Raw genomic sequence first — 23,672 nt, forward strand, 5'->3', positions numbered from 1 at the left:
CTTGTACTCAGAACAGACTTGAAATGAGTAGGATTGCTTTTGCAGTTCATTTTCACATTTGATTGTGACATTTTTCTTGTTGTGGCACGGAAGCTCTGCTTCAAATGTTGGTGCAACACAGATGGAACTTCTAACGATCATGTAAAAGGCTGTGCTGGCATTACTCTTTTCCAATTCATCTCCAGCTACATTTCCTCCTTCATTGACAAGCTGGTGGAGTACTGGAAAGCATACAAACACTGTCTACAGCAACATTTCCAAACCTTCTACATTATAGATGTGGAAGTACGTCATGGACTGTTTTTGTCATGGATTCCTCCTGCCTTTTATCAGGTGTCATGGATTTCTCCCACCCTGTATCAGGCATTGTGGCAGTTGACCTTATTGTAGGAACCTTCTGTGTTGTCTTTTGACAATTTATGCTCATTCTTGTCTTCCTATTATTGCTGCCATACTCACATTGTAGCCGCAAGGGCTGAATTCTACCAATGCAAGAAACAGCCCCATCGGTCTTTTCATGTCTGGGCCATGACTCTTCACCATCACAGTTGCAGGTGCTATTTTATCACATCCAAGTCAAAAGAGTCATATGCGGATGCCATGGTTTGTGACATTATAATCCATTCCACCCTGGTTAAGGAAGTCTGTCAGTGGGCCCTCCAATTAGAAAAGGATTCCATCTATGAAATGTTGTCCATTACCCAGTTGTATGAGGGCTCACATGCTGGTGGTCAGCAGTTGGAAGCATGGTGCGACTTCGCAGCAGTGTATGGTGGTCCAGCTGCATCCACTGTGTCTGGAGAGGATGATGTAGTGGAGATGCAAGCCAGCAAGTCTGATGGTTTCCATGCAGCATGTGAACAGCATTCCAGCTGCCTCTGCCTGTCACCATTGTGTGTGTCTTTTTACTCTCAACGTCATAGATCCTATTGTCCCAGTATTTGACCATCTGTCATAGGTGTCACAAAAGATACACCTTCTGGTAGTCTGTCACTCAACAGCACAGAACACATTATCATCGACATTGGATCTGATATCCAGGAAGTGTAATCATCAGGGCCAGTTCCTGATCAAGAATCCAATAAGCATTTTATCGAGGTTATGGTTCTTTCATGGCAGCTGCACCTGCAGGTGGTCACTGGTGGAGCAATTTTCCTGCTTAATGCCTGTGGCTCTCCTCCACTGTTGCTGGTGAACAGATGCCTCTGAGGATACGGTAAAAAAAAAATGCCATTGCTCTTTGGCGTTTCAGTTGACTCCATACAGCTGGTACCTACCAACATTCCCTATCAATCAATGGAATCTCTGTGCTTCAGATTTCAGGATATTTTGATGGAAGGCCTAGTGTTCGCCATAGACTTTAAAACCCACATGACCTTGAAGCAGTCAGCCCATCCTAGACTTTTCCATATTCAGCAGATCCTGATAGCCCTCCACTCCCAACTCAAGGCGGAGCTGGACGGACTTGCATCTCTTGGAATTGTGATTCTCATTTCCTGTGGAGACTGGGCCACACCCCTTATTATTGTGATGAAACCCTATGGAAAACTGTGACTTTGAGGTGATTTGAAAGCCACCATGATTTTACACTCCGTGGTTGACACATACACATTGCCATGTTCAGTTGATCTTTCTGAAGCATATCACCAGTTACCCCTGTATGAGGAGTCCAAGTGTATCAGGGTTCTTAATATGCCTTTCAACCTGTATCAACACCAACAGGTAATGTTTGGCGTGGCAAGCACACCAATAATTTTTCAACACTATGTGGAACATGTCACATCCACTAATCCACATTGTTTCAACTTCCTGGATGACATTGACATTACCACATTTGCTACAAGTGGCCACCTGCACCATCTCCAGGCTCGTTTTGAAAAACTTCAGGCCATGGGTCTGCGTTGCAGTCTTCAGAAGCCTAAATTTTTCCAGCTCTCTTTTGAGTATCTGGGCCACACCACATCACAGCATGGTGTCCAACCACTGGTGGATCTGGTCAAGGCCATTAAGGACCTGCCATATTGCAGGCTTTCTTGAGTAATATTGCCAATTACTAACAATTCATTCTAAGGGTATCCACCACTGGCCGCACTCTCTACCATCTTCTCCATAAGGTTGCTTCCTTTGTCTGGGATCTAGTGTGCAACCAGGCATTTTACATGCTGAAAAACCATCTCAGATTGACACAGAGTCCAATTACTTTTGATTCTAACAAACTATAGGTTTTGGCTGCAGTCACCTTACAGTAAGGTGTGGAGGCAGTACTAACTCATTTGAATGCAGACAGCTTGGAGAAGCCACTGGCGTCTGCATCCAAAACTCTAGGTCCAGCGTAGGTCCACTACTCCCAGGTCCAGAAAGAGGTTCTGCCTATTGAGTATGTGACATCACATCTCACAAGTTTCTTGTAAGACAACAAATTCCAACTCATTCCAGAACCTAAACCCATTAGTTTTGTTATTAAGTCCGTCCACCTGGGTCCCTATACGGCAGCCCACAGTTTGCAACAGTGGGCCTCGTTCCTCTCCAGATACCACTGTGACATCTATTGTTGGTCCACTGGGGGCCACGCCAATGCAGGTGCCTTATCCAGGCTGTCCATTAGTCTAGACCCCAAATTTTATTGAGAGGAGCTCGTGTGTTTTCATGTGGACGTCAACTCCCCCGAAGTGGTAGATGGCTTTCCAATCACTAGTATCAAGGTTGCCAAGGCTGCGGCATCTTACCCAGTCCTCAAGCAGGTCTTCTGCTTTGTCAGTATGCATGGTCATCTTGTCCTGCATGCCGTGCTTCTGATCCACTTCATAACTACTTTATCTTGCGCCATTATGTCTCGGTTTTAGATGGGGTCCTCCTCCTCACAGCTCCCAGGAGTTTGCAGTAGGAGGTCTTATAGCTGTTGCATGGGTTATTTCCCACACAAATGCCTTGGCTTACAGACACGTGTAATGGCCCAGCATTGATTGGGAGGTGGAGCATTTGGTTGCTGCATGTCCATAGTGTGTTAGTCAATGGGCAGCTCTCAAGGATTTGTTTTTCCCATGGCCTCCAGCAACACAGCCCTGTGAACACATCCACATGGATTTGGGGGTCTGTTTCTGAATATGTTTTGACTGATTGTCACTGATATGCTTTCACGTTTTCTGTACCAAAAAAAAATTCTGTGGTAGGTCTCCAGGTCACTCTCACCTCCGACAATGGACCTTAGTTCCTGTCCCAGGCATTCTGTGATTTCTGTCTGTGGTCAGCCATTCATCATCTTTGCTCCCTTCCTTTCACCCTCAATCTAATGATGAGGCCAAACACATTGTTCTTACCTTTAAGACATATATGAAAAAATATCTCCAGGACTTTAGTGCCAATGAGACATTATTATTTTTTATGATGGTCTATTGATTCCCATAGCCCTGCTGAACTTCTCCATGGGTGTCAGTCATGGACGCTGCTGCGCCTCCTCCATCCAGATTCTTGCCCGCTGTCTTGTTCCATGTTCAAGGTTTTCAGCCAGGGAAGCAGTCTGGTTGTGTGATTTTGGTTGGCATCCCCCCTGGTCACCAACAGCCATTGAGCATCAGAACGACTGTCATGTCTACATTCTCTAGATGGGAGACCTTGAGGTCTGGCGCCATGAAAATCAGCTCTGAGTCCATGCAGGCACCCACCCACCAGCCCTAGCCGCACACAGCCTTCATCAGTGTCTGGTTGCTGAGTACCACCTATTAACTGATGTTCCTGCCTTCACTTACACCTGCATCAGCACTGCCTGATTAGCCTATGACATCACATCCTCCGGCAGCAGCTCTGGTGACCCTCCAGCCAGTGGACATGCCCATCACAGGTTCAATGTCTCCTGTGTGGCATCAGCCTATGGCTGTGTAGCTTCCATATTTCCCACCACCACTGAACTCAACATGGATCCCGCTTGGATGGCCTGTCGCCTCCTGTCTTGGATGCACATACAGTCTCGTTATAATGCACTCTACTGGCTGGCGATGGTTTATATAGTCAGACTCGGTCCACCTCACTCTCAGTCATATGTTGACGTTCAGCCTGTGTTTCTCAGAGCAGTAGTGCAGACGCTCTATGTCAAGTGTTTTCCAGTATCAGTCTTTTTGAAGTAATACATCGCTGTGTTTGTTATTATCAGTGTGTTCTTGCAGTCAGAACAAAGGCTTGCCATTTAGACCTATCATTAGCACTATTTGTTCTCATGCCTACAGCAAGCCAAATATGTAACCAAGTTAATGGCTACAATAGTTGGCTGTTCTGAACATCACATTAAAATCTCTCAGATGTTCATGGAGAAAAATCAGACAAATTAGGGTTGGCCCAGATGGTATTTTAGCTAGCCAGCATATGGTTCCTATATTTATAAAGGTTACTGTGGAGGACTTATTGAAACTATTGCCATAGCACTTTCCTCCTGAAATAGTAAAGTTGTTCCAACATGATACAATGACCACCTACTTCCTGTGTGCCAGTAACTTTTATTAAATGATGGATGGGCTGGCCATGGCTTCTCTGATGTCACCAGTGACGGCCAAATTATTCATGGAAAATTTTGGGGAGAGTGCATTAAATTTGGCTCCCTTTTGTCCATCTCCATTTTATCATAATGTTGATGACACATTTATGGTCTGATGGCATCAAAGCTCTTCAGCAGTTCCTTGAACACATGAACAGTGTGCAGCCAATCATCCCATTTACTATTGAGAGAGAGAGAGAGAGAGAGAGAGAGAGAGAGAGAGAGAGAGAGAGAGAGAGAGAGAGAGAGAGAGAGAAGGGAAGTTCCTGTTTTCAGATGTTTCATAACAGCGAAATGCAGATGGACATATCAGTCATTCTGTGTATCACAAGCTGTTGCACACTTATTTATAGATTTATAGCTCAGTATGCAGTTTCCACCATCCATTCCAGAAGAGTGTGATTGCAAATAGACTGATATAAAAAAAATGTCTGTCACTCACATTATATAAAGTCAGTTCTTTTGAAGAAAGAGAAGCATGAAAATATTGAACAGTCACATGATGATCTACTGATTGTGTTCCTTTTCTGTGGCAGTAGATCTAGCAAAATAATCATAACCCCAGGAAGATATGGAACAACACCTGTTTACTGATCTCTTAAGAAGATAAACTTAAGGACATTCTGGGCCTCAGGGTCCCTGCAACTTATAATATTCCCTGTGAGTGTGGAGACAACTACATCAGTCAGTCCATACATATTGCTTCTGACATCTGTGTAGAACAGCAGTGGCAGCCACTGACTAAAACTTTCCAAAGAGACACAAAATATTGTTTGATAAAAATAAAGTTTTGTTCCAGGCTTCTACACATTGGAAATCTGTTACTAAAGAGGCAATAAAATTAGAACCGTTGAAAAAAAAACTTCAACCGAGACAACAGATATAGTCTTGTGGTGCATGGAGCTGAGCTCTCAACACAGAGAAGCAACAGAGAAATTTACCACAATGTTTATACTCCTATGGGAGTGGTGAAACCACCAATGTAAACATTGACACCATCTATGGCATTGTGACATAACTGTCAACCAAGCTGAAGCCATCTTTGGGCTATATGAGGCCATCACAGCAACAGCCAAGACAGTCAGTTGCTACTGATGAAGAGAATGGTAGTAATAGTTAAAAGGTCAAGGTTTCACCTTGAAATGACTTGGCAAGAAGTCAGAGAATATTTTATATAAGGAATGTCATCATGAAAAACTTCATTTTACACTGCAGTTCATCTGCAGATGTGAATTATATTAATAACCTGGTAGACAATATTAATTGTAGCATGATATTGTTTTCAAATGATGCAGTACAAGTCATATAGTACTATCTGAAAAAAGCTGCACATATATCTCAGCAATAGATAACATTTAAAAGTGTGCACAGACTTGCAAACTTCTTGTTTTAAATGTTCACAAATGTAAAATTCTGCCCTTAATGAAATGCTGAAATGTAATAGTGCAGAAATGCTGTGTGATGAAACCATCTGCAGTCTGTCAGTTGGCATGCTGACCTTCAAAAAGGAGGTTGCTGTCGATGAGCTTGGTGTGGAGATGCTCAGAAAGAAACAATCATGGATGTCCAGTCGTAATATGAAAGTTAATGATGTGGCATCACTAGCAGGAGGGTTGGCAAGTATCAGAGAGGTGGGTGTTTGGTATGTGTTGTCTTCTGGTGAGGCTCGTTGAAGAGCTCACACGGGCTTGAATCAGTTGATGGACACAGTTTTAGGTTTTTTATTAATGTGTGGAAGGTTCATTCATCTCTATGGGGTACTTTGTGGGGACCTGAGTAAGGGGGTTAGGGTATGTCATCTCTTAATATTATGAAGTCACAATCTGCTAGTGGTTTGCAAGTAAAGACTTTAGGCTATGAGTGAGGGAAAGTTGGAGGAATACAGTGGTGTGCTATGCAAGTCTTAACATGCATTACTAAGTCTGGTGGGTGTGGGCGTATAGCCGATTGTTCTTGGAGTCTGCTGGGAGGGATAGCATCTCACCATACAGAATTTCAGCCAGTGAGGCTCCGAGATCTTGTTTTTATGCTGTGAAAACTCCCAGGAAAACCCATGGAAGTGCCTCAGTCCATAGTCCTCCTGGCACATAAGAGTCGCTTTTAACATGAATGCCACTGCTCAATCAAACCATTGCTCTGAGGACAGTATGCTGTATTTCTGAAGTTCTTAGCGCCTGTCATATTACACACTCAAAGGGAGACAGCAGATTCAACAAACTGCCTGCCCTGATCTGTTGTGATGGCCAGGGGGCAACTGAAGTGTGAGATCCATGTTGAAATAAATGCATTGGTGGTAGATTGGCCGTTATCTCTCTTAGTGGTGTTGCTTCAGTGCATCATATAACCCTAGTGATCTCTAAGAGGATATAGTGGTAACCACTAGAGACAGGTAGTGGGCCAATAAGATGTGTTGCAAATGCCCTTTTAGGATTTAGAAATGAGGTTGTGTGTGATGTGGGACTTGGTTCTTCTGATATGGGACACATGTGCAAGCCCTAATATGCAACATTGTGGAGCTGATTCAATACAAAATGGCAATATTGTTGAGGTAAGAGGGGGCACACCAGATTTTGTATTATGTTGCAGGATATAGGGTGGGTTGCCCTGGGATAGGGCAAAATCCAATTCATAAATTCATGGGCAGGCCTTGAATGAGGGTTTGTAACTGTTCTTCATGTTGTTGTGCCTCAGAAAACTGATCATAGTCAAGGGTGATACAGCAGGCCACTGATGCATGAAAAACAATCTGACACAATGTTCTATGTGCCTTTAAGGTGATGGACATCCTTGATAAACTGAACAATGTGGTCTAAACACCAAAACCTTTGGGAACACTTCCCTTTGGGTGGGTATCCAATACACTCAGTGAACAGGTGATGATCAGTGTAGATCAGTGGTCGTTCAACTGTGGCCTGTGGGCCACATGTGGTCCAAATTGAGTATTCATGTGGTTCTCAGCCATATTTTACAATTATTACTCCCATCTAAGGCTAATAACTGAGTCTAAAGCATCGACTAATTTTAAGAAATTAAAAGTGTCATCTCCCCGCTCATTAACAAACAAAAATATTTACAGAAACAGCAATATTTTAAGATGTGCTTATTTTTAGTTGACATTGGTGAATTTGACTTTGAGCTAAGTAAAGTTGACCCGCAGCAACAGGATGGTAACTAGCACCACTGCTGTTGGCTTGGAAGATGTGAGAGGGGGAATGTCTTGTTGTTTGTCTTGCAGTGATGACACCTGAAGCGTGTGTGTCTCTTGTACTGATCAGCTGCTGTGATATAAATTTCAGAAGTAACACGGATTCTTGAATGCACATTATAGAGATGGTAATCTTCAAGTGGAGAACATATTTGCAGCAAGAAATATGAAATTAAATTAAGCCTGTTAAAAAGCAGTGCAGTCAATGGAACAAAAATGGCATTCAAAACATTTAGTGAACATTTGCAATCATGACTCATATTCCATAATCCAGTGTAAGTACAGTTACTGTTAGTAATGACTCTCCCACTCACACAGACAATATGACAATTTGTCAAGCAAATACCTTGTCACAAGTTTGGTGCCAACCTCAGCGATCCCAAATCTGAAACAGAATAGTCAGCATGAAGTGGTCTGAATGGTACTGCTGGGGAAATGGTGAAGGGAGGGGGGCATTGACAACTTATCATGCCCTCACTATAGGTAGTCCATTTTTGGCCTCATAACATATCAGTTTATTAAGGTGACCAGTTAATAATAAGATCATTACAAATGTGGCTCAAAGTGGCACTCCACAAAGTCAGTACTGGCTATTGAACAAAATAAAGTTTGACAACCAACTGTGTAGATAATCAGGGGAATTCCATCTACATCCCGTCTGGAGTAGCATACTGCTTCGCAGAATGCCAATAACTCCATGCTGTATGTGGGCCACTTGCTTTGTGACAACACGAGCTTGAGTGAAAAGAAATGGAGTGGCTGCTGTATGTCCTCCACCTTTTACCATATCACAGCTCCAATAGTCTTGATGATGGGTTCTTCTTTTACAAGGAACTGTATGTCAGTGAGAGGTGTGCCAGGGTGATGACCCGAGTATGATGGTCCTTAATGCTTTCGAAAGCAGATTGAATCTTGTTCACTCATGTGAGTTTGATTTTGCCAGTGGTATTCTTGCCCACATCTCCAACATATGATTGTTCTTCTTTTACCATGTTACGTGTCATAAAATCTTTTCCTGCTTGCATAAGCCAAAGGTCAGTACATACACCATCCTGGTCAACAAATAGCGGACTTCCTGCAATACAAAGTGACACTATTCCAAGCTGAACATCAGCCGTGCTACACACAGGCGATTAAACACTTCCTGCAGACTCACTATGTGTTCCTGGATGTCCTTGGAGTGTACTATTCCGTCATCTAGATGCCCTAGGTGATGTTTTGTGTTCAGGCCTTGTAGAACGCCGTCTAATAAGCTTTGGAAAGTCAGTGGCTCCTTTTCACATTGAAAGGGATCTGATGATAGATGAAGTGTCAAACTGGGACGGAAAATACTGTCTTAGGCCGATCCTAGCTGCTTAGTTCAGTTTAGTTTAGTTATGTCATGGTCTGTAGATCATTTTCCCGATTATTTTATCGATATGATGTGGAGCAGGTAAGATTACAAGAGATATATACACACATCAGTAGTGGTAATATTAATATTACTGTAATTTTTAGTTCTACAAATGCAACTACATTCAGAGTCACAATCTTTTTTTCTTTCCATTTCTGACACAGAAACTCGTCCATGGAGTAGAAGGAGTTGTCCAAAAGAAATGATTTAAGCTAGATTTAAAACTTGATCTGCTACCTGCCATACACTTTATGTTGTTGGGCAAATGATCAAAGATGTTTGTTTCTGAATAATGTACTCCTTCTTGAGCAACTGACAGCTTCAATAATGGATAGGAGGTCATTTTTCCCTCTAGTGTTGTGTGTATGAACATCACTGTTCTTCGCGAATTGAGATAGATTATTTGTAACGAATTTCATTAGCGAATATGTGTACTCTGATGGTGCAGTTAAAATACCTAACTCCTTGAAAAGGTGCCTACATGATATCCTTGGATGAACACCACTTATTATTCTCACTGCTCTCTTTAGTGCAATCAATACTTTATGTCTAAGTGGTGAGTTATCCCAGAAAACTATTCCATAAGACATGGAAAAAAAATATGCTTCTTCCAGTTCAAGTTGTCATCAATGTGAACACCCAAAAATTTGGAGAAATCTACCCTGTTAACTGAGCCCTGTTCATGTGCAACATCAATTGTTGGTATGACTGTGTTTTGTTTACAGAACTGGATAGAGTGAGTTTTTTTTTTTTTTTTTTTTTTTTTTTTTTTTTTTTTTTTCAAAATTAAGGGAGAGTCCATTTTCTGAGAACCACTAAATAATTCTTTGAAACACATCCTTAACAGTATCTTCAGCTGCTTTTTCTGGAATGGGATTTATTATAACACTCCTGTCATCTGTAAAAAGTACTAGTTCCGTTAAGTGGGAAGTTATTCACGTGAATAAGGAACAGCAAAGTACCTAAAATTGAACCCTTTGTGATAACTCCCCATTCACTAGAATTTACCATACACCCAACATTATTTGTGCTATTCAGCACAACTTTTTGCTTTCTGTTAATTAAGGGGGGGGTAGGACGTCAAACGGGCCTACTTGGAGCAGGAGAGGCACCACAGGTCATTTTAATTTCCACTGTATATACTTTTACAAATAAATTCATAAAACTTTGTCAGCATGAGCAGGAAGGATTCAGGACTCACTCTCATAGCAGTGGAAGTTCACAAACATAACAAAATAATTTTTTTTACATGAAAAATTTCATCATTTTTTCACTTACTATCGACTGCATTTGTTGCTATAGGTACACTTTTCTTCATAAATAAGAGAGATTCTTTGATAAATTTTGCACAGAATACAATCCATACTTACAGGTGTGTGAAACTATAGAATTTATTTAATTTATGAAGAAATGAATGAGGTGTTACATTTTAAACTTCATGTTTAGAAAAATATTTAATTATCTCAATTTTTACCACATTTTTAATAGATTTGGAAAAGTCTAGAGTTCCACACACCTCTAAGTATGGTTTGGATGCTGCACAAAATTCATCGAAGAATCTCTCTTACTTACGGAGAAGAGTGTACCTACAGCAACAAGTGCACCAATAGTAAGTGAAAAAATGATGAAATATCACATGTAAAAAAGTTTATTTTGTTACGTTTTTGAACTTCCACTGCTATAAGAGTGAATCCTGAATCCTTCCTGGTCATGCCGACAAAGTTTTATGAATTTATTTGTAAAAGTATAGACAATGGAAATTAAAATGTCCTGTGGTGCCTCTCCTACACCAAATCGGCCCGTTTGACGTCCTATCCCCCTTAAGTATGATTCAAACCAGCTGTGTGTCTATCCTTCAGTTCCATAGAACCTGAGTTTTTCTAAGAGAGTGACATGATCCACACAGTCAAATGCTTTGGACAGATCACAAAAAATACCAACTGGCGATAATTAGTTATTTAGGGCTTATACTATTTGATGGGTAAATGTGTAGATAGCATTCTTAGTCGAGTAACCCTCCTGGAATCTGAACGGTGACATGCTGAGTTAATTATTTTCACTTAAATGTGAGACTAGACTTGAATAATTGACTTTTTCTAATATTTTAGAAATTGAAGTCAGCAATGAGATTGGTCTATAATTATTTAAACCACTCTTGTTTTCTTATGAAGATGTTTGACAGCATCTGTCTGGAAAAATTCCCTGTCCCAGTGAAGCACTACATATATCACTAAGGACTTCACTTATTAAATTAGAACAACACTTCAAAAGTATGTTAGAGACTCCATCAACACCACATGAGCCCTCGTTTTTCAGTATATTTATAATTCCCTTAATTTCAGTGGGGGATGTTGGTGCTATTTCTGAAGGCCTGCAGTCCTGGGGAATGACATTTTTAACATATGTTTTTACTTCTTCAGCTGAACCCTTTAACCCTATTTTTGCTGCTACATTCAGAAACTGGTTGTTAAAAATACTTGCAACTTGTGAATTATCACTCACAACATCCTCATTTAGCTTTATTGCTATGGTATGCTGTGCACTGTCAGGCTGCCCCATCTCCTGTTTGACAATATTCCATAAAGTTTTAATCTTATTATCAGCTTTATTAATTTATATCAGAACACATAAGCTTCCCAACCTCTTAATGATTTTCCTTAAAATATTACAGTATCTTTTGTAGTAAGCAAATAAAGTTGGATCCTGACTTATTCTGGCCTGTCCCTGTATTTCCCTCTTCCTCTTACATGATATCTTAATTCCCTTACTAATCCATGGCTTACTTGACTTTGTAATGGCTTTTTTGGATAATGTTTCAGGAAAGCAACTCTCAAATATTGAGACAAATTTATGGTGGAATAAATTGAATTTGGCATCAGCATCATTTTCTGTGTATACTTCATCCATTCTACCTCTTCTAGGCTGCACTTAAAACTCTGTATCCTGTTCGCATTAATAAGCCTCCCTGTCTTGTATGAGCCTGGTGAATCCTGTAAGGTGCTATATGTTTTATTTCCATTAACTATGCATCATGATCAGATAGCCCATTAACAACTGGGTACACATTAATTGTTTCTGCCTGAGCACTGTCTATGAAAATGTTATCGATAGGTGAACTACTATCCTGCTGCACACGAGTTGGAAAATTAACAACAGATACTAGATTGAAACAACCAAACAAAGATTCTAGCTCATTTTTCCTATCCATATTGTTTAAGAAATCTACATTAAAATCACCACAAGCCACCAACTGCTTCTTTTTGTCTCACAGGTAGCTCAATAATGCCCCAAGATTTTTCATGAACAGCTGAAAGTTACCTTGAGGGGATCTGTAGATTACTATAGAAGTATACTGCAGTAGCAACTCACAAGCGCATGCTTCAAGGATCCGATCTACGCAAAAACTATTTGTTTCAATATTTTTGACTTTGTGTCCAGTTTTTATGTAAGTAGCAACTCCTCCTTTTTCCATGTTGACCCTACATGAATAAGATGCTAATCTGTAATCCCTTAAATTTAACTTCTCCATCCCTGCAGTTACATGGTCTTCAGAGAGACACAAAAAATCTATACCTACAGAATTTACCCCATTTTCTAGGCATACAAGAAGCTCATCTATCTTATTTTTCAGTCCTCTAATGTTCTGATGAAACACACAAACTTTATTTCTTTGGATACTGCTACAGACATTATGGCACTGTTCTGTTTTAATTTCTTTCAATGCTCTCTGTCTCTAACCTGACTCTTACCTAAAAGCTGTGTCCCTCTGACTCCAGTAATCACAGGTATTTTGTCTTCTGTGCACGTGACCCCCCTTAAATTATCTGCCAGAAGATCAACTAATCTATCCTTACACCTCCTATTCAGGTGCAGGCCATGATTAGTGTAACCCCACCTCCCAATTGCATCAACAGGCACAGCACCTAATACTATTGTCCGAAGTGCTAGCCAGGCTGTTTCCTGCTCCTCCTACTATAAGAACATGGTCCTCATCATCAAAATCTTTGCACAAGGCCCCTAGCTTTTCTGTAACCTGGCTAAGCTTAGCACTAGGTTTCACAATGCTTGTGACCTGTTACTCGACTCCTAGCCTATCCAGTAGCAACTGGCCTACACCTCTCCCGTGACTGCTAGCACGACTCTTTTCTTTCTGCTTCACTTTACGCCTGACCTAGCATTACAATTGTTACTATGAGTCTGCTGCACCCTACTTTGCTCAAAAACTGTTTGAGGCTCTTCTACTTCAGGTAACAAATCAAACTCATTGCTCACTGGAATCTGAAAGGTGATTTCTGAGGTTTTCTGCCTCTGACTACAGCTTGTTACCTGTTCACAGCTTCCATTGTCTCTTCCCCCCTTCAACCTGTCTAATTCAAAGTACACCATTTCTAGTTCAGCCTGAAGGGCCGCTGCTTAAATCTGAGGTGGTGAAGCAATGGCATTGCTCCAGATTGTCTAATGTCTCTGTGACAAGAGGCATGAGTTATGCATTAGCAACAATTCGCTGATTTACAAATCTATAGCAAAATATATACACATTTTTCCCGTGTAATGACTCCTTGGGCATGACTATAAGTGGGGCTAACAAGGGGCTAGTACTTCCTTTTATTGGTCTATGAATTCCTCCATTACTGGTTACAGATATTAGGGAACATGTTATGATTTTTTGTATACTAGCAGCTCGTTCCCAGTGAGAATTCTGTGTTGTACCAGAGGTGTAGCAGGTAGTGGTTTAGACAGGTTAAACAATCCTCCACATTGTTCTAATAGCTTCTCCATACCTACTATGTCACATCCTTTCAGGTGTGACACTTTTCCTTTCAGTGCAGTTAAATCGACAGATTGTCCCACCTTTTGATATTCTGCATTGAAATCCCCTTCTAATTCATCCTCTAAAACCTCTAAGCTAGCTATCAGAGTGCCTTTGGATAACCTTGTCTCATCTGAGCCAAAATTATTTATTCTGATGGGTTCTACTTGGCTACTGTCTAACTCTTGCACGTATGACAAACATCAGCATGCAAAGCATTGCACCTGATCCAGTAGCTCATTCCCTGGCAAGGGCTCTGCTATGTACATACACAGTATTAACCAGCAGATCAGCAGGTACGTTCATCCAGACGAGTGTTACTATACCTTTCGGTATCATATCCCTTGTGAGAGTTCGGCCCTTTCAGCCATAGAACAGAGATGGAACAATGCCCATCCAGCTGTACTGTGCACTGCTCCAGATTGTCTTTAGCACAAAGGAAGTCCAGACCCAGAACGACATTATAGCCAACGCCCACACAAGGCAGAACTTCCACACATATTTGGAAGTCTCCTACCCCTCTCTCACTTAGAAATCCAACAACGTGGAAGTAGAACTGAGTGAATTCATAATTTTGCCACCTAAATCATTTAAATTCATGGTGGCAAGTTCAGAATCACTGCACTCATTGTACTCTGGCTACCCACAGATACCTCAGATTCTGTATCCAACAACACACATTGAATTGCCAAAGAAACTGTTATAGGCATGCGTATTCAAATACGGAGGTAAGTGCACAGGTAGAATACGGTGCTACGGCCGGCAACACCTATATAAGACAAGTGCCTGGCACAGTTGTCAGATCAGTTACTGCTGCTACAATGGCAGATTATCAAGATTTAAGTGAGTTTGAACATGGTGTTATAGTTGGTGCACCAGTGATGGGACCTAGCATCTCCGAGGTAGCGATGAAGCGGAGATTTTCCCCTACAACCATTTAACGAGTGTACTGTCAATATCAAATGTCCTACACCACTGCTGCCAGAAAAAGGTTCTGAGAGAATGGGACCAAGGACAACTGAAGAGAATCGTTCAGTGTGACAGAAGTGCAACTCTTCCTCAAACTTCTGCAGATTTCAATGCTGGGCCATTAACAAGCGTCAGCGTGCGGAACATTCAATGAAACATCATCAATATGGGCTATCAGACCTGAAGGCCCACTCGTGTACCCTTGATGACTGCACGACACAAAGCTTTACACTTCGCTTGGGTCCGTCAACACCGACATTGGACTGTTGATGACTGAAAACATGTTGCCTGATCAGACGAGTCTCGTTTCAAATTGTGTCGAGTGGATGGATTTATATGGGTATGGAGACAACCTCATGAATCCAAGGACCCAGCATATCAGACGGGGATTGTTCAAGCTGGTGGAGGCTCTCTAATGGTGTAGGGCATGTGCAGTTGGAGTGATATGGGATCCCTGATACATCTAGATACGACTCTGACAGGTGACACGTATGTAAGCATCTTCTCTGATCTCCTGCATCCATTCATGTCCACCGTGCATTCCAATGGATTTGGGCAATTCCATCGTGACAATGCGACACCCCACACTTCCAGAATTGCTACAGAGTGGCTCTAGGAACACTCTTCTGAGTTTAAACACTTCTGCTGGCCACCAAACTCCCCAGACATGAACATTATAGAGCCTATCTGGGGTGTTTTGCAATGTGCTGTTCAGAATAAATCTCCACCCTCGTCTCTAATGGATATATGGACAGCCCTGCAGGATTCATGGTGTCAATTCTCGCCAACACTATTTCTGACACTATGCACGCATTCAAAAATCAACTCATGATTCGTTCAAAAATCGACTTAGAATGTGTACATAAATGTTTAAAAACCAACTGGTATGCGTTTGAAAATCATATGCATAATCGATAGACCAACGTGCGCTGGATGCCATGCACTTAATTAAAAAAGGTTTTTTTCCTCAAGAATATGAATTTAGCACACTCTGAAATTCCCGCCCAGGACAGATACTCCGCTTTGCCCCCCCCCCCCCCCCCTAGATCTTGGCCTGTAAACGATCTTCCCTTTATACAGCCGAGCAGCAAATATCTGCTGCACCAGAGTCGAACTTATTGGGGACATTGCACATGGTCACACCAGCTGCTGTACTGTTAACACAGGGGCTCGAGTTTTACACTAACTCCACCGTCTATCGCCTGTTGACATTTCTGAATGAATGCCCAACTTGCTTGCAGCTCTGACATAGCAGTTTCGTACAGAAACGTTGAATGTGGCCCAGAACACAACACTTACAACACACAATCTCCGCATTAAACACTACTGCTTATCCCTTGGTCCAGTTACAGGGTCAATTTCAGTCAAAGCTGCTACCTCGTTCATGGTTCTCGCAAATTCAATGCACAATTTCTGCATCATTTTGCATGGCAGATCCCACAAAAACAAATCAAGCGCTCGTTGTTCGGCTTCCTGCAGAATAGCTTTATTGGCATGTTGATTCATATGTACTGACATTGATTTGCCTGACGCAGTCCACAAAACCTCCTACTGGTTCTCCCTGTTTCTGTGCTGCACCATCATGTTGTTCCTGATAATACCGCAAGGTATTCTTCTTCCTGCAGCGATCCACCAATCCTTCCTGAAAGCTGGCGAAGGACTGAACGTCCCACAATTTTTCATTGCACATCACGTATGCCCTGGCATCTCTCACCAATTTTAAATAAGCTACACTTAACCACCGTTCATCACTCCAGTTTCCTAATCTTATGGGCATATGCAGATTATTTATGAACACAAAAATATCTTCCCCAGATTTACTGGAAAAAGGTACCCCCAATGAGACCAAAGGTAGATGAAGACATACCTGCACATAACCCTTCCCTTCTTTCACCCTCCAAACGATTCACTTCTCTACAGAAAACTTCATTGTCACATCCAGTGTTAGCTACCTCGTTCAGTAGATGCTGAATTTCCTCCTGCCTTGTTTCTTTCTCAGGAACAGCCATTTTGCTCAAAACTACCACCAAAGCGTATTGTATATAGGCCTATAGTATAGCTACCTCGTTCAGTAGATTCTGAATTTCCTCCCGTGCTGTTTCTTTTTCAGGGACAGACATTTTGCTCAGAACTACCACCAAAGCGTATAGTATACCCAAAACAGAAAGGAAAGGACAAAACACAACGAGACAGGACCAAGATACAAGACTTGTTGCCTGCACTTACTTGAAAACTTGCTCTGGACTCCACTGCTGCCGTACCTTTTTCTCGTCGGGGCTCCTTTGGATGATCATTTCCAGCCCAGGGGGTATCCTGACACCAATATTTCAACAGGCCTTTAGCGCAAGGCAGGAGTGGGAGAGTGGTTGTTTGCTGGAGACTGGCGATGGGAAATGCAAAGAAGGCAGCCAATCAGCTGATAGAAGACTTTATTGATGGAGAGCTGCAATGGAGTACACCTTCTGACAATTAGAAACAAAGATGTTGAAAATGTTGGATACAGCTGTTACAGGATCATCTCTGTTCCTTTTTTCGTGCCTAGATGCATCATCAAATCTGAGAACCACCAGTTATACTTCACATCGTTTTAGAGACTTTTTTGGGCGAAAAATGGGACGTCTGGTGCAGTCATTTGCAAAAAGTGATGCCAATATTCGTGTGTAGACTTGAAAATGGGTCATAGAACCATCAAACCAATCAGCACCTCAATTTTAGTTTTGTTTGTATCTTTATAACTGGAGGAAGAAGGACTCTTTAATTTATTCCTTACGACTTGCAGTTTTAAATTGAAATGTTCTGCAATCTCATCCAGAATATCAGTGCTGAAACAAAAACTTCGTATTTCTTCTGGATTTGGATTGTTACCTAACTGATTAGCAGGGTCTAGTAATAACGACAAACTAATTTTTAGTATATTTTGTGTGGTGTCTTAGAGCTGCAAATGGGTGCCCTGGAAGTCCAAGTGAAACAGTTCATCTTGCCATGGTAAGCTATGTCAGTTTCGCTATCTTCATTTCCCCTACTCAGAACACTATCATGTTCATTCTCAGAGGAGATGAGAATGTCTTTCACATCTGTCTCAATCGCTGAATCTGTTAGGTGATCTTCTTCAGAAACACAGTATGTGATCAAAAATATCCAGACACATGGCTGAAAATGACTTACGGGTTCGTGGCGCCCTCCATCGGTAATGATGGAATTCAGTACGGTGTTGACTCACCCTTAGCCTTGATGACAGCTTCCACTCTCGCAGGCATACGTTCAGTCAGATGCTGGAAGGCTTCTTGGGTAAAGGCAGCCCATTCTTCACGGAGTGGTGCACTGAGGAGAGGTATTGATGTCGGTCCATGAAGCCGGTGTTCCAAAACATCCCAAAGGTGTTCTATAGGATTCAGGTCAGGACTCTGTGCAGGCCAGTCCATTACAGGGATGTTATTGTCGTGTAAACACTCCGACACATCCCGTGCGTTATGAACAGGTGCTCGATGGTGTGGAAAGATGCAATTGCCATCCCCAAATTGTTCTTCAACAGTGGGAAGCTAGAAGGTGCTTAAAACATCAATGTAGGCCTGTGCTGTGATAGTACCACGCAAAACAACAAGGGGTGCAAGCCCCCTCCATGAAAAACACGACCACACCTTAACACTACCGCCTCCGAATTTTATTGTTGACACTAAACACGCTGGCAGATATTCACCGAGCATTCGCCATACCCACACCCTGCCATCGGATCACCACATTGTGTACGGTGATTCGTCACTCCACACAACGTTTTTCCACTGTTCAATAGTCCAATGTATACGCTCCTTACACTGAGCGAGGCATCGTTTGTCATTTACCAGCGTCATGTGTGGCTTTTGAGCAGCCGCACGACCACGATATCCAAGTTTTCTCACCTCCCGCCTAACTGTCACAGTACTTACAGTGGATCCTGATGCAGTTTGGAATTCCTGTGTGGTGGTCTAGACAGATGTCTGCCTATTACACATTACGACCCTCTTCAACTGTCGGCGGTCTCTGTCAGTCAACAGACGAGATCGGCCTGTATGCTTTTGTACTGTATGTGTCCCTTCACGTTTCCATTTCACTATCACATCGGAAACAGTGTATCTAGGATTGTTTAGAAGCGTGGAAATCTCGAGTACAAACGTATGACAGAAGTGACACCCAGTCACCTGACCACGTTCGAAGTCAGTGAGTTCCGCGGAGCGCCCCATTCTGCTCTCTCACGGTATCTAATGACTACTGAGGTCGCTGATATGGAGTACCTGGCAGTAGGTGGCAGCACAATGCACTCATATGAAAAACGTATGTTTTTCGGGGTCCGAAAACTTTTGATCACACAGTGTATAAGAATCGTCTGAATGATAATCATCTTCGCTCTCCTCGAACTGCTCTAAAGCCATCTGCACCATTATTTTGCTTCTTTGTGACACATTAGGTATCTCACCACTAGCAGCCATCTACAAAACGTTCAAATGGCTCTAAAGTCTATGGGACTTAGCATCTGAGGTCATTAGTCCCCTACACTTAGAAACTACTTAAACCTAACTAACCTAAGGACATCATACACAGCCATGACTGAGGCAGGATTTGAACCTGAGACCGCGTGGTTCCGCACTGAAGAACCTAGAACCGCTCGTCCACCGCGGGCGGCATCTACAAATAAAAGATATTTGGAAAGTATGGAGTATAATACAAAAAAAGTATTCTTTTAAATTAATATTCGTCCATCAGACGGAGAAAAAGTCTTACCTTTACAGTAATATTCACCAGTGAGACGATGTGGCTGAAGTGTATGCACTAGTAAAACGATACTATCGAGGAAGCGAAACAATGACGTCTGCACACTAATAACTTCAACTCACCACTGAAACAGTCGAAATAAAAGATCAAATTAACACTGTACGTGTGCCAGCAAAGCATTGAGGAATTTTATATCCGCCAGTGAGGCAGAGGTTACCAACAGAGGGCTAGTAAAGTCATCCAAAGATCAAAATCAATTGCAGAATCATTTTGACAAGATAGCTCTATGGTGCGGAAATGGCAGTTGACCCTAAATACCGAAAAGTGTGAGGTCATCCACATGAGTGCTAAAAGGAATCTAATTCATTGCATCTAAAGGTTATCAATTCAGCTATATTCCTAGGAATCGCAAGGATTGCAACTGCGAAGACTCAAATGGGAATGATCACGTAGATAATCTTGTGAGGAAGGTGAGCTGCAGATTGGGTTTTATTTGCAGAGCACTTGAAAACAAATCCACAAAAGGGACTGCCTACACTACGCCTGCCCGTCCTCAGCTAGTCTATTGCTGTGCAGTATGGGATCCTGACGATTTGGGATTGACGGAGGACATCGAAAAAGTTTAAAGAAGAGCAATTCGTTTTGTATTATCGCGAGAAAAGGGAGGAGTGTCACAGATACGACAAGCAACTTGGGGTGGCTGTCACTGAACCAAAGGCGTTAGTCGTTGCGGCAAGATTTTCTCACGAAATTTATATTACCAGCTTTATCCTCCGAAATCGAAAACATTTTGTTGAGCCATCCTACATGGGGAGAAATTATCATTGTAACAATATAAGAGAAATCAGAGCTGGCACGGAAAGATTTAAGTGTTCGTTTTCCCACGCACTGTCCCAGATTCAGATTCTTTATTGGTCATTCAGCATTATTACATGCAATAGACTTCGTCAGTTCACTTAACCTATTAATTTTACAAAATAAATTTCTACATATTTAAGTTGATGTTGGGCATTTCTAAAAATTCTTCTAAGGAATAAAATGGATTAGCTAACAAGAAGTTGTGAACATTGTCTTTAAATAATTTGTCAGGCTTGATTGACCCATTTTTAGACACTTTATTATATATTTTAATTGCCATATACTTATGACTGTTGTTAGTTTTAGCTGATCTATTTTGTGGCAACAGCAGAGAAGTACACGTTCTTGTATAGTAGTCATGCCTTTCATTTGTTACACTTAAATTAGGTAGTTCAGCAAGTTTGTAGTTAACACTGTCAAGAATATATAAATTAATAACTTTTAAAATTCTATATTTAATGAACAATGGTTTACAATATGTTCTATTATCTACCTTAGCCATTACTCTTGATTGCTTTCTTCTGGATCACCATAATTTCGTTTATTTTTCTGCTGTTTCCCCAGAGTATTAACCCATACCTTAAAACAGATTGAAAAAAGGCAAAGTACGCTGTCCTTGCATACTCAAATGTCACACAACACATCAGTCTCTTCAACAAATATATAACTCTTGACAACCTAACCACTATGTGATCAACATGAGAGTTCCATGTTAGACTTTGCCTTTTGTTTTTCTATTTTTGTAGTCTTTGATAGACTGAACCACATATTCTGGGTCTTTTCCTCATTTAATAGCAGACCATTGGCATTAAACCATGATGTTGCATTTTCTTTTGCCAATTTCATATCGCTTACAAGGTCATCAAGTACATGGTTTACAGATAGAAAAGTTGTGTCATCTGCATACGTATATGTCTTTACATCTATATTTCCTGGTAAGTCATTTATGTGTACAAGGAAAAGAAGTGGTCCCAATTTAGATCCCTGTGGCACTCTGTGTTGAACCTCAAGTATGTTTGAGAGATGACTTCCTGAACTCACCACCTGTTTCCTTTTATTGAGGTATGATTTGATGAGTTTTAAACTTTTATCACATATTCCATAGTACTAAAGTTTAGAGAGCAAATGTGAGTTCTCAACACAGTCAAAAGCTTTGCTCAGATCACATAAGGTTACCTCTGTATGCGCATGGTCCTCAAATGATGCTAGATTGTCTCTGACTAAGAGCTCTATAGCATGTATAGCTGACCTTCCTTTTCTGTAACCAAATTGTGATGCATATAACATACCATTTAGTTCTAGGTAGTCATACATCTGCTTATATATTATGCCTTCAAAGACTTTTCCTAGAACTGGAATTAGTGAAATTGGTCTGTAGTTTGCAGGATCTGATTTGACACCCTTCTTCAGGAAAAAACCCTTCTATGAGACACAGGTTTACAGAATACATTAATGGTGCTGCAATGTAATGTATGATTTCTTTCAATAGCTTGTTTGACATATTAAAAATATCTGTACTGTATACATTTTTCTTTTCTTTGACTATTTTAAGAACTTTATGTTGGCATACCTCTTTGAAGTGTTTCAATGATGATCTGGCCCTATTATGATTTAGGTTTGCTCTCTTAATATAATCTATACATGTTACATTGGGTTTACTGATCAGCTTTTTGATATCATCAGCACAACTTACAAAATATTTATTGATGTTTCTGCTGGTATTGGGACTGTCTTGTCGAAGTTTCTGACTTCCCCTTTAACAGTATTAATGACTGGCCAGGCAGTTTTGCATTGGTTTTTACAATTTTTTATGAAATTTGTGTTGTATCTTTGTTTCACCAATTGCAACTTTTTCTTATACAGTTTCTTAGTGATTTTTTCGAGATCCTTAATTTCATTACAATTGATTACTTTGGCAAGGCGCTTCAGCTGCAGTAGCTTATTTGTTAGATTCTCCAGTTCTTTGGTGTACCAAAATTTACCCCATCTTGTTTTATGGTATTTCTTTTGAACAAGATGGGCTTTTAAAACAACCTGTTAAGTAATTGTGGAATGTTTCATAAACTGTTTGGGCACTGGAATCACAGTTTTGAAATAATTTGTCCCAGTTGGTTATGCTCAGCTGGTGTGTTAGTTTTATGAGATTGTGTTTTGTTAATATTAAGGTATTGGATTTTGTTAACTTTTATGCAGCCTTGCTCTCATCCCCTTTTATAAAATGTCTTAACTCTACTGTTAACATGAAATGGTTTGAGAAAACAAATTCCTTTACCTTGGTGGAGTACATATCACGAGCACAGTTGACAGAAGCATTATCCAAGCACCCTTGTAGTCTTGTTGGTTCTGAATTTACATGATGGAAGTTGTGCTGCCTTAGCATATTCAGTAACTTATTTACACTGGGTTTCTTACATGTTACATCAAAGCTTGAATTAAAGTCTCCCCCAATTACAGTTACATACTGTTTCCATTTCGTTATGTAGCAGAGTACACTGTCTAAATTACCTAAAAAAGTTTTATCATCTGCGTCAGGGGAATGGTAGATACATACTATGATAAGTTCCATTATATCACATATGATCCTGGTAACTCAAAGTGTTTCTCTATACATGCCCAACTAAGGTCTAGTTCTCTACACTCTATTTCATTTGAAACATAGTAAACAGTACCACCATTACAGTACTGAGATCTGCAAAACCTGTTTCCATTATTTATAACCTTCTGGTACATAGTATTGTATTTGTTATGGTTTAAGCCAATGTTCTGATAGACATAAGAAAGAATACCTTATTCTGTGGCAATCACTCCTCCAGAATCTCAACTTTATTTTCAAGACCCTGAATGTTTAAAAATGAGATGTAGTTGTGACTTATCTGTGAGTTAGCAGGCTGGTTTTTCCATTTTTATTTTCTTCTTGGCTTGAAACCATAAAAAATTACAACTGAATGACACAGATGTATTTTTCCTTTGGCTCCTCCTTAATCATTGCTGTGTTGCTGCTCCAGTCGTTGGTTCTGCTGCTGTTGCTGCTTCTGCTGGTAATGATGCTGCTGCTGCTGTTTCACCTATTCCTGGTGTTTGTTGTTCCACAACTGTTGTGCCTTTCTGTGAATTATTAACATTTGGAGGGTTCACTTGCATTAATAAAATTTCACATTTGTCTTCG

Source organism: Schistocerca gregaria, chromosome 8 (assembly GCF_023897955.1).
Source record: "Schistocerca gregaria isolate iqSchGreg1 chromosome 8, iqSchGreg1.2, whole genome shotgun sequence".
In the NCBI taxonomy this organism is placed as follows: Eukaryota; Metazoa; Arthropoda; class Insecta; order Orthoptera; family Acrididae; genus Schistocerca; species Schistocerca gregaria.